At 43.8% G+C, this 12,964-nt stretch overlaps 1 long non-coding RNA gene across 1 annotated transcript in view; it reads left to right on the top strand.

The window, feature by feature from the left end:
• LOC137430679 (uncharacterized) overlaps positions 1-12,964 on the top strand; it is a 62,632-nt gene that overhangs the window by 17,642 nt on the left and 32,026 nt on the right. The window lies entirely within an intron of this gene.

Below are 12,964 nucleotides of genomic sequence, written 5' to 3'. Positions count from 1 at the left end.
AGGGCCACACGTTGACTACGACTAGAGAGGAAGTCCGCCAGCCATGCGTGGAGATTTCCATGGATACCATAGGAGCAGAGTTCGGTGAGCAGAGCAGGGTGCCTGACCGCATCGAAGGCACATGATATGTCAAGAGAGACAGTTCCGATTTCCTGTTTGGCATTGAGGACCTCCATCCATTGTTGAGACAGCAGAAGCAGCATGTCCAGAGTAGAGTGACCTGGTCTGAAACCAAATTGATGGTCAAAGATCAAGCCATTGGAGAAGAGGAAAGATTTCATATCTGAAGCAATGATGGATTCCATGACTGCTGATAATTGGGAGAAGGCTGAGTGGTCTGTAGTTGCAAGGATCTGTTTTTGCACCTTTTTTGTGTAAAGTGGTGATGTTGGCTGATTTCCAAGCTGATGGTAGATGACCTTAAGCAAAGGAGAGGGTGAAGAGAACAGAGAGAAGGAGTGAAAGAGTGGCAGAACAGGATTTTTAGGACCTGTGGGCTGATGTCGTCACGTCCAGTTGCAGAATCAAAATCAAGGGTTGACAGAAACTTTTCCACCTTGTCAGGAGGAAAAGACATCTTGTCAGGAGGAGTCCAGGAGCAGATGGGTTTGGGACACAAGATTTAGAGGCAAACACAGAGTTGAGGCATTCAGTTTTTCATGTGCGGAGTCAGCTGTGTAGCCGTTTGAGGTAAGGGAGGGGATGGAGGGGAACAAACACCAGAAACAGATTTGACCAGATGCCACCAGGATTTGGAAGAGGGAGACAGATTTGAGAGTTCGGTCTTGAGAGTGGAGAGATCTTGTTTCCTGGCTCTCCTGAGGGTGGACACACACTTGTTTCGGGCTTTGTGAAAGAAAATGAGATTTCCTTCCATTGGATTTCCTTTCCAGGAGGCGAAGGCAAGTTGTTTCTGGGCAAGAACCTCACTACAAGATTCCATGTACCATGGACGGGAGGAAGGGTATGACAACTGAAGACGAGATGGGATAACTCTGTGCATGAGAAAGAGCAATTTACTTTGGAAGAATTCCCAGGATGAGTTGATGTCAGAGGCAGTAGAGATGAGAGACCAGTCCAGATGATTTATGGCTGCTTGAAGACCATGCCAGTTGGCCTGAGTGAAATGCCAGGCTCGTTGATGCTGAGGAGGCTCTCTGAGAATGGTCAGCGAGATGTCCACTTTAACAAGCAAATGATCAGAAGACCCGATTGGAGCAGAAAAAGAGCAGCAGACATTTGCAGGGAAGTTAGTCATAACCAAGTCTAGAAGAGAAGATTCTCCGTTGACTGAGATCCGGGTCGGGAAATTGACAGATTGTGTCAGTCCCAGTGAGTCGCAGAAGTCCTTTGCTGAGGAGCCATGGCTGGTGAGAGAGGTACCGACACCCAGCCAACTGGCATGGTGACAATTGAAATCACCACATATGAGGAAGAGAGAGTTGGGATGAGTAGATAGATGTTGGTCCATAATATCAGACAGCGAGATGTAGATGGATTCATCACTGTTTGGTGGACGGTACAACACACATATGAACAAAAGGTGGGAGCGAAGGGGAAGCTGTATCCAGAGGTATTCCTGGGGGTGAGGTGGAGAGAGGGCAGTGTCGGGCGAGTGAGGAAGAGAGTTTTTGATAAAGATAGCAACCCCACCTCCAGGACGAGGCTCAGGTCTATCATACCGGAGGAGGAAGTAACCCGGGAGAGATATTAAGGAATCAGAGTCATCATGAAGGAGGAAAGTTTCTGTTAAGCAGATCAAGTCTGGTTTGCCAGAAGCAAGCTGTATGGAGAGATCAGTCAAGTTTGAGCAAAGGCCCCGGATGTTTGAGGTCCATACCGTTAATGAAGAGGAAGGGGGAGCATCGGATACAAAACAGGGGGGGGGAGGGGTAGGGTAAGATGTGGAAGAGGAGGAAGAGGTAGGGAGAGCTGTTGAAAGTGTGTCAGAGATTTCAGAATAGCTAGGAGAAATTATTTGTCCCAATTACGAGGAATGGGGCATGTTAACTGGTTATAGAGATTATCTTAATTCCCCTGTTCGTCAAACCTCAGGGATTTATTACCCTCGCCAGAGGAGAGTGTGTTGCCTTTGAGTCCATTTGTTTGTCTGTTTGTTTGTTTGTCTGTTTGTTTGTTTGCCTGTTTGTCCGCACAGAATAAATATGATTTTCTCTGCAACCGTTGGTCCGATCGATATGAAATTTTCACCATAGGTGCAACTCCACCTGTAGAATGTTTTAATGATAATTATGACGTCATAGGTCACGTGGTTCGGTCGCCATCTTGTAAAAACCGAAAAACTTTGCATCTCTATATCTCCGAAAGTGCTGAATAGAAAAAATTGAGACATGGCTCATTGTAAAGAACTCTCCATGGGGAATAAAATATGTTAATGATGATGTCATAGGTGCCTCCATTATGACGTCATAATTAGACAAGTATAAAACTTCATCCGATCAAGATGAAATTTCTTGAGCATAATCTAGGAATAAATTAGTTTAGAAAAAAACAGTCATCGGTCACGTGGTTCGGCCGCCATATTTGTTTTAACATAAAAGCCTTAAAAACCACTGAAAATACATCCTGGCAAGGGTTTGCAATCTCTGATTGCTCTTTTTCTTGTTTCCTTTGTATTTATGGCACCGCACCATTGACACTAGTTAGAATTGCCATTAAACTACACTAAATAACAATAAAAACCAACCGGAAACCAGGCATCAAACACTAGGGCTAACAATCCCGTCTGGCAGGCACACCGCTCGGGCAGGCCGAGAGCCACGCCCAGAAGGGCAGTGATTGGGTGGGAGTTGACCAACAGGAAGGCCGGGGTAAGAAGGGACTCGTTTATTGGCCAGGGCGGAGTAGGAAGGGACTCGCTGATTGGTAAAGGAAGGACGAGGAGGAAGCAGCGCGCTGATTGGCAAGGTTTGACTGATGACGTCAGAAGTTGAATGCGTGTAGATTTTTTGAGAGCTGAGCATGCAGTGGTGGCCCTCGGGCATTGGTGGAGAGGCACAGATGACGTCACGAGACGGTCAATAAAAGAACTCTCGGACCGACATTTTCTTTCTCTTGCCTCTTTTCTCTTTTCTCTCTTTTCTCTCTCTCTCCTCTCTCCTCTCTTCTCTCTTCTCTCTCTCTCTCTCTCTCTCTCTCTCTCTCTCTCTCTCTCTCTCTCTCTCTCTCTCACGCCTTCCTCTGCCCTTGACTCCCTCCTCACGCCTTCCTCTGCCCTTGACTCCCTCCTCACGCCTTCCTCTGCCCTTGACTCCCTCCTCACGCCTTCCTCTGCCCTTGACTCCCTCCTCACGCCTTCCTCTGCCCTTGACTCCCTCCTCACGCCTTCCTCTGCCCTTGACTCCCTCCTCTTGGTTCCGGACTTTGGTGGAAGACGGCTGTGTTTCGACGACGGGCTCCAGGAAGCGATCGGACCGACCATATTCGGAGACACCACCAGGAGATGTACAAAGGCAACAGGGAGAGCTGCAGCCTGGGAACGGCAGTTCTACGTGCGGAGGGTGGGTGGACGAAGCCAGGCATGGCTGGAGGAGCGACCTGCACGCGGCCCGTTCGCCTCGCGTGGGAGGCCTTCATCGAGGCCTAGTGAGGCCTGCTTCGCGCCTTCACGCCCAACGTCGCCAATGCCCTGGACTATTTTGACGACACCGACGAGACCTCACCAGTGATCAGAGCTAAGCACACACGCACACCCATTTATTGTCCCCCGTCGCACCGCGGAGCAAAAGGGGGACTATGGTTTTCCCCTCCGTCCGTGTGTCCGTCCGTCCGTGCGGGCGTGCGTGCGTGTGTACGTACGTGCGTGCGTGCGTGCGTGCATAAGCGAAGGACCGCATTCGAATTTGGTGTGTGGGTGCAACCCACGTCAAAATCCAAGATGGCCGCCACCATGTATGTCTGATGCCATGTATGTCTGAACCTTGTGAGCGGAATATCTTGAAAAATAAGCGAAGTACCAACTTCTAATCTGGTGTGTGGGTGTATTTAGACACACGGAAGAAGCCTATTGAAAATTGGGTCGCCACGTCAAAATCCAAGATGGCCGCCGCCATGTATGTCTGAACCTTGTGAGCTGAATATCTTGAAAAATAAGCGAAGTGCCAACTTCTAATCTGGTGTGTGGGTGTATCTAGGCACAAGGACGAAAGCTATGGAAAATTGGGTCGCCACGTCAAAATCCAAGATGGCCGCCACCATATATATGTCTGAACCTTGTGAGCGAAATATCTTGAAAAATAAGCGACGTACCAACTTCTATTCTGGTGTGTGGGTGTATCTAGGCACAAAGAAGAACGCTATTGAAAATTGGGTCGCCACGTCAAAATCCAAAATGGCCACCGCCATGTATGGCTGAACCTTGCGAGCGGAATATCTTGAAAAATACGCGAAGTACCAACTTCTAATCTGGTGTGTGGGTGTATCTAGGCACAAGGAAGAAAGCTATTGAACATTTGTTCGCCACGTCAAAATCCAAGATGGCCGCCACCATGTCTGAACCTTGTGAGCGAAATATCATATCATAGCATGTTTTCTGCGTCTTCCACTTTGTCAACTCACATCACTTCCCCGACGGGGGACCTAGGCATAACACTTGTTTTCATTATCTTTCCCTGTGTCTGTGTCTGGGTCTGTTGTGGGAGCGCTCCGTTTAGGAATTTAGTTTACCATCGCGTTTCTTGTTGTCAGCATCATTTTTAATAAACCCTTTTGTTATTTTACCTGTACATTAAAAATCTGGTTTTGTTTTGAGTTATTTTTGCAGGGTGAAGACGTCGGCGAGACCCGTCCAGTTAAGTCGGGACTCTTCTCCCTCCTCGCGTATAATCCACCATATAGTTGGGTTCAAAACGCCTCCATTAACACTAATTTGCCTTCTGTGGTTCTTTCAGTGTTAATTGAGGGAACCACACGACAATATCATCATTCACATATTGTTACGTTTGTGGGGGTAAGGGATGAAATACCATAGTGGAGATAGAACTGTATAGGGTAGCATGGACCGAGTGCAAATAGGAAGCCAATCTCGATGTATTCAAGTAGAAAAACTGTGAGCTTAAGATTGTTTATGTGTCTTCACACGGGGGGTGGATCTTGTGTTATCTAGATAGGGTTAAGATTAGTTTCCCCGGTATGTGATTGCCTCCTGTGATTTTCCCTATATTTTTACAATTATAACAAGCCGGCCATAAAAACCCATGTCTTTAACCAACAACAACAACGGGCATAACTGCCAACAAAACCCGAACATTCCGGAGCAGAGCTGAACGTTCTTGATAGACAATTGACCCCGCCCACTAATCAAGCAAGGAAAAAGGCCACTCCCCGAAGCTTGTCATTGGTCGAGCCGACCATGGTGCGATTCATTGGAACTCGGCGATTGGTCGGGGTGACGTCAAGAGCGAGAAGGTTCAAGCAGGGGGAGAAGAAGAATCGGGCAGTGTCTCTCTCAGTCTGGCTTTCGGCTGGGGCGGTCGCTTTGTGTCTTCTTGTGCGCTCGTGCAGAGAATTGTTCGGAGCTCAGATAACCTTTGCAACATTGGAGCCAGGGGTGTTGTTTGACGGTGGTGTTTTCCGGGGGAGCTGGAGCCACATCACGTTTCGGAGGAAGACGAGAGCGGAATAGGATGGGTCGCACGAACCCCCATCACGTTCACGAATCCCCCTTGTGCTGCAGACTGCATTCAGCGATTTTGTTGGAGCAAAGCTGAGTGCCGGCCGGCTTTGAACAATTTATTTTCGTTTATCATTCCCCTGTCTGTTTTCGTGTTTGCGTGTGGAGGTACCTCGATTAGAATTAAAGATTTACCTCACTTTTCATTTTCATTCCTTGCTTTACTTTCATTAAATCGTTATTGTGGCATTTTTTATTCGTTGTGTCATGTTTATTCCTTTTGTGGGTTCGAGTATAAGCCCTGTGAGCTCCGTGCAGGTAAGCACCCCGCCTCTTCAGTCCCGCATGCGCCATAAAAAGGTACTGCCATTGTTATGAAATAAAGTCGAGACCTTTTTTCCACATATGAGGCTTTATTGACATCTATCTCCACATACCCTATAACACAGAATAAAATAATGATATTAGAACGACAGAGAACGAACGAGATATCATTTCCAAATAATCTATAAGCAAGCAAATAACCATTTAATATTCCCATTCATACCGTTCTCAAGTGTCTGCTCACAGAATACAGAAACGAAACCAACTCTCCCTCCTTTCTTCCCTGCATTCCGTTATAGCCACTCCTCAGTACCATCCCACAACCGAATCTTCTTCTTCATATTCATCACATTCTCCCTTAAAAAACACAAGCGAGCAAACAAATCGCAAATAAACAATAAATCAACGTAACGTAATTTACGTAACGTAATTTTATTAGGAAGTCGTGTACCGTACCATGCATGCTGACAGGCCTGATTAAACCTTACTAATAATTTTTATTCGACATTGATACGATTTTTGGGGGTACCTCATGAGTAACACTCGACCCAAAGCCAACGGAAATCTGACGCAATAAACCCGGGTCGTGTATAATCAGCAGAGGCCTACAGGCCTGATGTCTTTGACCCAACAGAAACCAAAATGGCGGCCAGATTATGTTTGGCTGGGTGCCATGGCCATGGTGGGTGGAGTCAAGTGACAATGTGGGTGACAGCTGTCTGACCAATGGGTGCACATTTCAAAAATCGACTCCAACAAGAACCACAACAACAACAACCACGTGGAGCTCTTGTAAACGTATGACACATCACAGGTAAAAAAAAATACCTTAATGCTCTCTGCGCTTGCGCGATCAGGATGAGATTCCGTACAATGTGCCAAATTCAGAGCGAAAGTTCTGCGAAACTGCAGGTTCGTGTTTCCATTCATGTTCCGATTTGTGTTCTATATCAGTGTTCAAAATATAAAATTGAATTGGATTCAAGTTGTTCCTCGATCATCGTCTGATGTCTGTTGCTTTTAACTTCGCTTAAAGTTAACCCCGCTTAACCCCGCTTTTAACTTCGTGTGCTCAGGGTAACAATAGGTGAAAGAATTATATACTTATTATGAACCTACTGCAAAGCCGCAATGAGCCGGCGAAGCCAAAGCCTCTATTGAACTTTTTCGCAATTATTGTTTATGCATACTTCCGCATCCGCAAGATGGCGGCCTCCATGGAGCGATTTGGTGCGTCAAAGCTTCGAAATTCTCAAAGGATCCAGCAAAATCTGGCTTTTCAACATAATACGCGTTCATTCACAACACCGGCTTCGCCGGCTACTAGTACCGACTGCAAAGCCGCAATGAGCCGGCGAAGCCAAAGCCTCTTGCCACTATTTTACCCAGCACTATGGCATCAGTAGGTTAGGTAGTTGGTAGGTGTAGTAGGTACCGTACCTGGTAAGACTTGGTAGGTAGTTGGTAGTAGGTAGGTAGGTAGGTAGGTAGTTGGTAGTAGGTAGGTGTAGTAGGTACCGTACCTGGTAAGACTTGGTAAAAGAGAACAGCAGACAGTCCTCCCCAATACCTGCATACAATAAATGTCACAAGAAGCTTAAGGAAATAACTATATGATGTGCTAGCTTAAGGCCTATTTTAAGAAATTTTAACTGGGCTTAACACACGTTTTCACAGTATGTGTGTAGTCTTCTAACTTCAGTCGCTGGCAGGACTGGTTCTCTCCGGGCACGGTGGCTTCGTCCACCAGAAGACGTTAGCTTGCAGTGATTAATTCGGTGAATTCCGTGTCAACTTCGGATATTTCCGGCCGTGAAAAACTATCCGTATTTCTAAACTAAATATGTAAACCGCTTATACCATATTTCTGGCCGTGAAAAACTATCCCATACGGCCGCGAGATTTCTAAAAAATAATTATTCGTCAATGTTAGAATATTTGACGCCGTTTTCACCGTCCGAAACGCGTAATAAGCTTTAAAAAAAATATTTTTTCAAATGCTCGAATCTCATTGGTTCTGGTGTTTGATGACGATTTTCGTTGAAGATAATGAGGTTGGTCTTAACGTATTTTAATTACTAATGAGAGGTTTCATTAGATTGTGAATCAAAGAACGACGGGTGAAACAAACTCCTATTGAACTTTTTCGCAATTGTTTTATGCAAACTTCCGCATCCGGTCGATGGCGCCCACCATTGAGCGCTTTCATTTTAGAAATATTTTTGCAAATGCTCGACTCTCATTGGGTCCGGTGTTTGGCGACGCGTTTTGTTGAAGATAACCAGGCCCGTGCGGGCCGATGTTGGTCTTAAATTATTTTATTAATACATCGGAGGTGCATAAGATTGTGAATCAAACGACGACGGGTGAAAGAAACTCCTAATGAACGTTTTAAATTTGTTATGCATACTTCCGCCTCTGCAAGATGGCTGCGCCCACTGCGCTTCGGATTCTCGAGCCAAGGCATAATCAGGTTTTCAACATAATACGTACTCGTTTATTGACAACACCGGCTTCGCCGGCTATAAAAGTGAAATTAAGGAAGGAATAGACTGATTATGAGGGCTACTACACAGATGATCCCTTGATCTCTGGCAGACTAGTGGGGATTTGACAAGCCAGCCCAGAGCTGAACACACACTAATAAATATCCAACAACCAAAATTAAATTATCACTTTACCATAGGCATTTTTGTTACATCATATGCACCTGCTTTGCAGTACAGGATACATTTCCACTGTAGCTGATAGAAATTGCCTGCTGTAGCCCTCTCCTCCATCAGAAGCACCACTGCAGCTTCCATTTTTATAGGTTGTATAATTAGTCAGTGAAGGGAGCACTCTTAAAGCATTCAAACATGGCACAATGATGTCTGTCGCTTAATTATGTTTGATAAAAAGCATGTAGTTTCAAAAGATGATCGTTTTCTTTATAATTAGGGATCACTTAGACTTATGATGATATAATCAAACAGATTAGACATGTCTGTTGCGTTAAATACACACAAATAGGTTGGGGAAAAGGAGAGGGAATAAAGGCATAAATATGGTATAATTCCCATAATATGGCTCACCTATTGAGGGATATTTTGAATTGTTGTTTTTAAATAATTTTTTTGTTGCCCCATCTGATAAGCGAGTTATCGCCCAGCATCCTGACCATACACCAGATTCCTGCCTCGACCTCCACTGACATTACAAACAACGACAAACGATGAACACACACTAGCAGAAATATGCCATCTGCATCAAGGTGTTGCGCACAAATGGATGGTTATATTGATTAGAATGTTTCAAAAATACAGTTCAAAATGTTACATGTTCAAATTTTTATGAATGCAGTATTGTATATAAACCCATGCTTAGTTTCAATTCTTAGGTCTGATTGTAAAGAATTTGCGGTCGAAAGCTTAAATAAATAAATATCACAATTTAGTATGTTTCAAATTTCATTGAAAACCCCGCTCGGCCTATAACAGGTGAATCACCCACAATGCAATATCACCCACAATGCAATATCACCCACAATGCAATATCACCCACAATGCAATATCACCCACAATGCAATATCACCCACAATGCAATATCACCCACAATGCAATATCACCCACAATGCAATATCACCCACAATGCAATATCACCCACAATGCAATATCACCCACAATGCAATATCACCCACATTGCAATATCACCCACATTGCAATATCACCCACAATGCAATATCACCCACAATGCAATACTAGTACCCGACTGCAAAGCCGCAATGAGCCGGCGAAGCCAAAGCCTCTTGCCACTATTTTACCCAACACTATGGCATCAGTAGGTTAGGTAGTTGGTAGTAGGTAGGTGTAGTAGGTACCGTACCTAGTTCAAAATGACGCCATTTGCATTCTGGATGAGATTAAAATTTATAAAATTTACTTCTTGGTTAATTCGGTGAAATCCGTCTCAACTTCGGATATTCCCGGCCGCGAGATTTCTAAAAAATAATTCTTCGTCAATTTTAGAATATTTGACGCCGTTTTCACCCTCCGAAATGCGGTAATAAGCTTTTTTGAAATATTTTTTCAAATGCTCGAATCTCTGGCTCCGGTGTTTGGTGAAGATTTTCGTTGAAGATAACCAGGGCCCGTGCGGGCCCGGGGAACAAGGTTGGTCTTAAAGTATTTAAATTACAAATTAGAGGTGCATAGGATTGTGAATCAAACAAAGACGGGTGAAAGAAACTCCTATTGAACTTTTTCGCAATTTTTTATTCATACTTCCGCATCCGGAAGATGGCAGCCTCCATGGAGTGATTTTTTGCGTCAAAGCTTCGCAATTCTCAAAGGATCCATAAAAATCTGGCTTTTAACATAAAAGTATTTTAATTACAAATTAGAGGTGCATAAGATTGTGATTCAAAAAAGATGGGTGAAACAAACTCCGATTGAACGTTTTCGCAATTTTTTATTCATACTTCCGCATCCGCAAGATGGCGGCCTCCATGGAGCGATTTTGTGCGTCAAAGCTTCGCAATTCTCAAAGGATCCATAAAAATCTGGCTTTTAACATAAAGTATTTTAATTACAAATTAGAGGTGCATAAGATTGTGATTCAAAAAAAGACGTGTGAAACAAACTCCTATTGAACTTTTTCGCAATTTTTTATTCATACTTCCGCATCCGCAAGATGGCGGCCTCCATGGAGCAATTTGGTGCGTCAAAGCTTCGAAATTCTCAAAGGATCCAGAGAAATCTGGCTTTTCAACATAACAGTATTTTAATTACAAATTAGAGGTGCATAACATTGTGAATCAAAAAAAGATGGGTGAAACAAACTCCTATTGAACTTTTTCGCAATTGTTTATGCATACTTCGGGATCCGCAAGATGGCGGCCTCCATGGAGTGATTTGGTCCGTCAAAGCTTCGAAATTCTCAAAGGATCCAGCAAAATCTGGCTTTTTAACATAATACGTACGCGTTCATTCACAACACCGACTTCGCCGGCTACTGGTACCCTACTGCGAAGCCGCAATGAACCGGCGAAACCAAAGCCGCTTGCCACTATTTTACCCATCACTATGGCATCAGTAGCTTAGGTAGTTGGTAGTAGGTAGGTGTAGTCGGTACCGTACCGAGTTCAAAATGACACCATTTGCATTCTGGATGAGATTAAAATTTATAAAATTTACTTCTTGATTAATTCGGTGAATTCCGTCTCAACTTTGGATATTTCCGGCCGTGAAAAACTATCCCCTATGGCCGCGAGATTTCTAAAAAATAATCTTTGTCAATTTTTGAATATTTCACGCCGTTTTCAGCCTCCGAAACGCGGTAATAAGCTTTTTTGAAATATTTTTTCAAATGCTCGAATCTCTGGCTCCGGTGTTTGGTGAAGATTTTCTTTGAAGATAACCAGGGTCCGGGGAACGAGGTTGGTCTTAAAGTATTTTAATTACAAATTAGAGGTGCATAAGATTGTGAATCAAAAAAGACGGGTGAAACAAACTCCTATTGAACTTTTTCGCAATTTTTTATGCATACTTCCGCATCCGCAAGATGGCGGCCTCCATGGAGCGATTTGGTTTTTGAAATATTTTTTCAAATGCTCGAATCTCATTGGTTCCGGTGTTTGGTGACGATTTTCGTTGAAGATAACCAGGGCCCAGGGAACGAGGTTGGTCTTCAAGTATTTTAATTACAAATTAGAGGTGCATAAGATTGTGAATCAAAAAAAGACGGGTGAAACAAACTCCTATTGAACGTTTTCGCAATTTTTTATGCATACTTCCGCATCCGCAAGATGGCGGCCTCCATTGAGTGATTTGGTGCGTCAAAGCTTGGAATTCTCAAAGGATCCAGCAAAATCTGGGTTTTTCAACATAATACGTACGCGTTCATTCACAACACCGGCTTCGCCGGCTATCACCCACAATGCAATATCACCCACAATGCAATATCACCCACAATATACGGATAAGTGACTGCACTGTAGATACATTAAGAAGAAAATGATAGTAATACAAAAATATAAGAAGTAAAAGGCATGACCAAGGTAATCAGTATTTCCATGGCAAATATTGGTCTCTGTATTGGAAATATGATTGGAATGGAAAATGTTCTCGCTGCCTGGAGCCACGGACGTATATAAAAAACCTGGACCCGCAATGCATCTATCGCTCCCACTCGAGCTAATGAAGTCACCGGAAGCAGTCTTGCGGCCATGTTGGTGTGACACTCCCGCCGCCCCACAAAACTTGAAACGAGTCAGTTCGTTCATCAGGTGTTCAACGTACTTTGACATATTTTATGCCATCTTCTCGCCAGAAGTGTGATTTTTTTCAAGGATGCCACTGTGTGCAGCATTTGGTTGCACCAATATCTCGGGAAAAGGATCAAAATTTACATTTCATCGGTAAGTAGTTTGGCTGAACTCAAGTTCATGATAGGCCCCTGTTTGATTTTTACTTCAATACCTGCACTGGCATAAAAGATCCGGAATAGAAAAATATGTCAAAATAAGTACTCTCTCTTGGTCATAACCAATAACTGTTTAAACACATGGCACAGCCTCTTGATCTTGGATCAGTATTGTGGAAAAAAAAAGGAAAATGCATGCAGTCCTAGCCTAAGTCTTGTAGGCCTAAGTACCATGCTAATGTTAGCCCCTAGCCCTAGCCTTGCTAGGCCTATAGTAGCCTACATGTAAATACTGTCATGACTTTGTAGCCTATATTATCATAGCATTTAGCTGTCATTTTTTTGAGTGTTGTGATCTAGTATTGTACTGAAGTACAGGTGACTATAACTTGTGAGCACGTACATGGTTCAAAACCCACTGGGGACCACATACTTCATTACTTGTCCATCTATTCTGTTGGAACAATAAGCCATAGCAGAGGTTGTTTTTGTTGTATGAGAGTTTAGGGTTCCCCCTGATCTTTGGCAGATGTATTCGGTGTTATACAGAATAACATGTATTCTTTTCTTTTGTTATTGCAGGTATTGAAGTACATTGTTTCTAAA

The sequence above is a fragment of the Myxine glutinosa genome, chromosome 7 (assembly GCF_964187855.1).
Source record: "Myxine glutinosa chromosome 7, kmMyxGlut1.1, whole genome shotgun sequence".
Classification (NCBI taxonomy): domain Eukaryota; kingdom Metazoa; phylum Chordata; class Myxini; order Myxiniformes; family Myxinidae; genus Myxine; species Myxine glutinosa.
The sequence above is the reverse complement of the archived record's forward strand: the minus strand, read 5'-3'. Positions and strand labels throughout refer to the sequence as shown.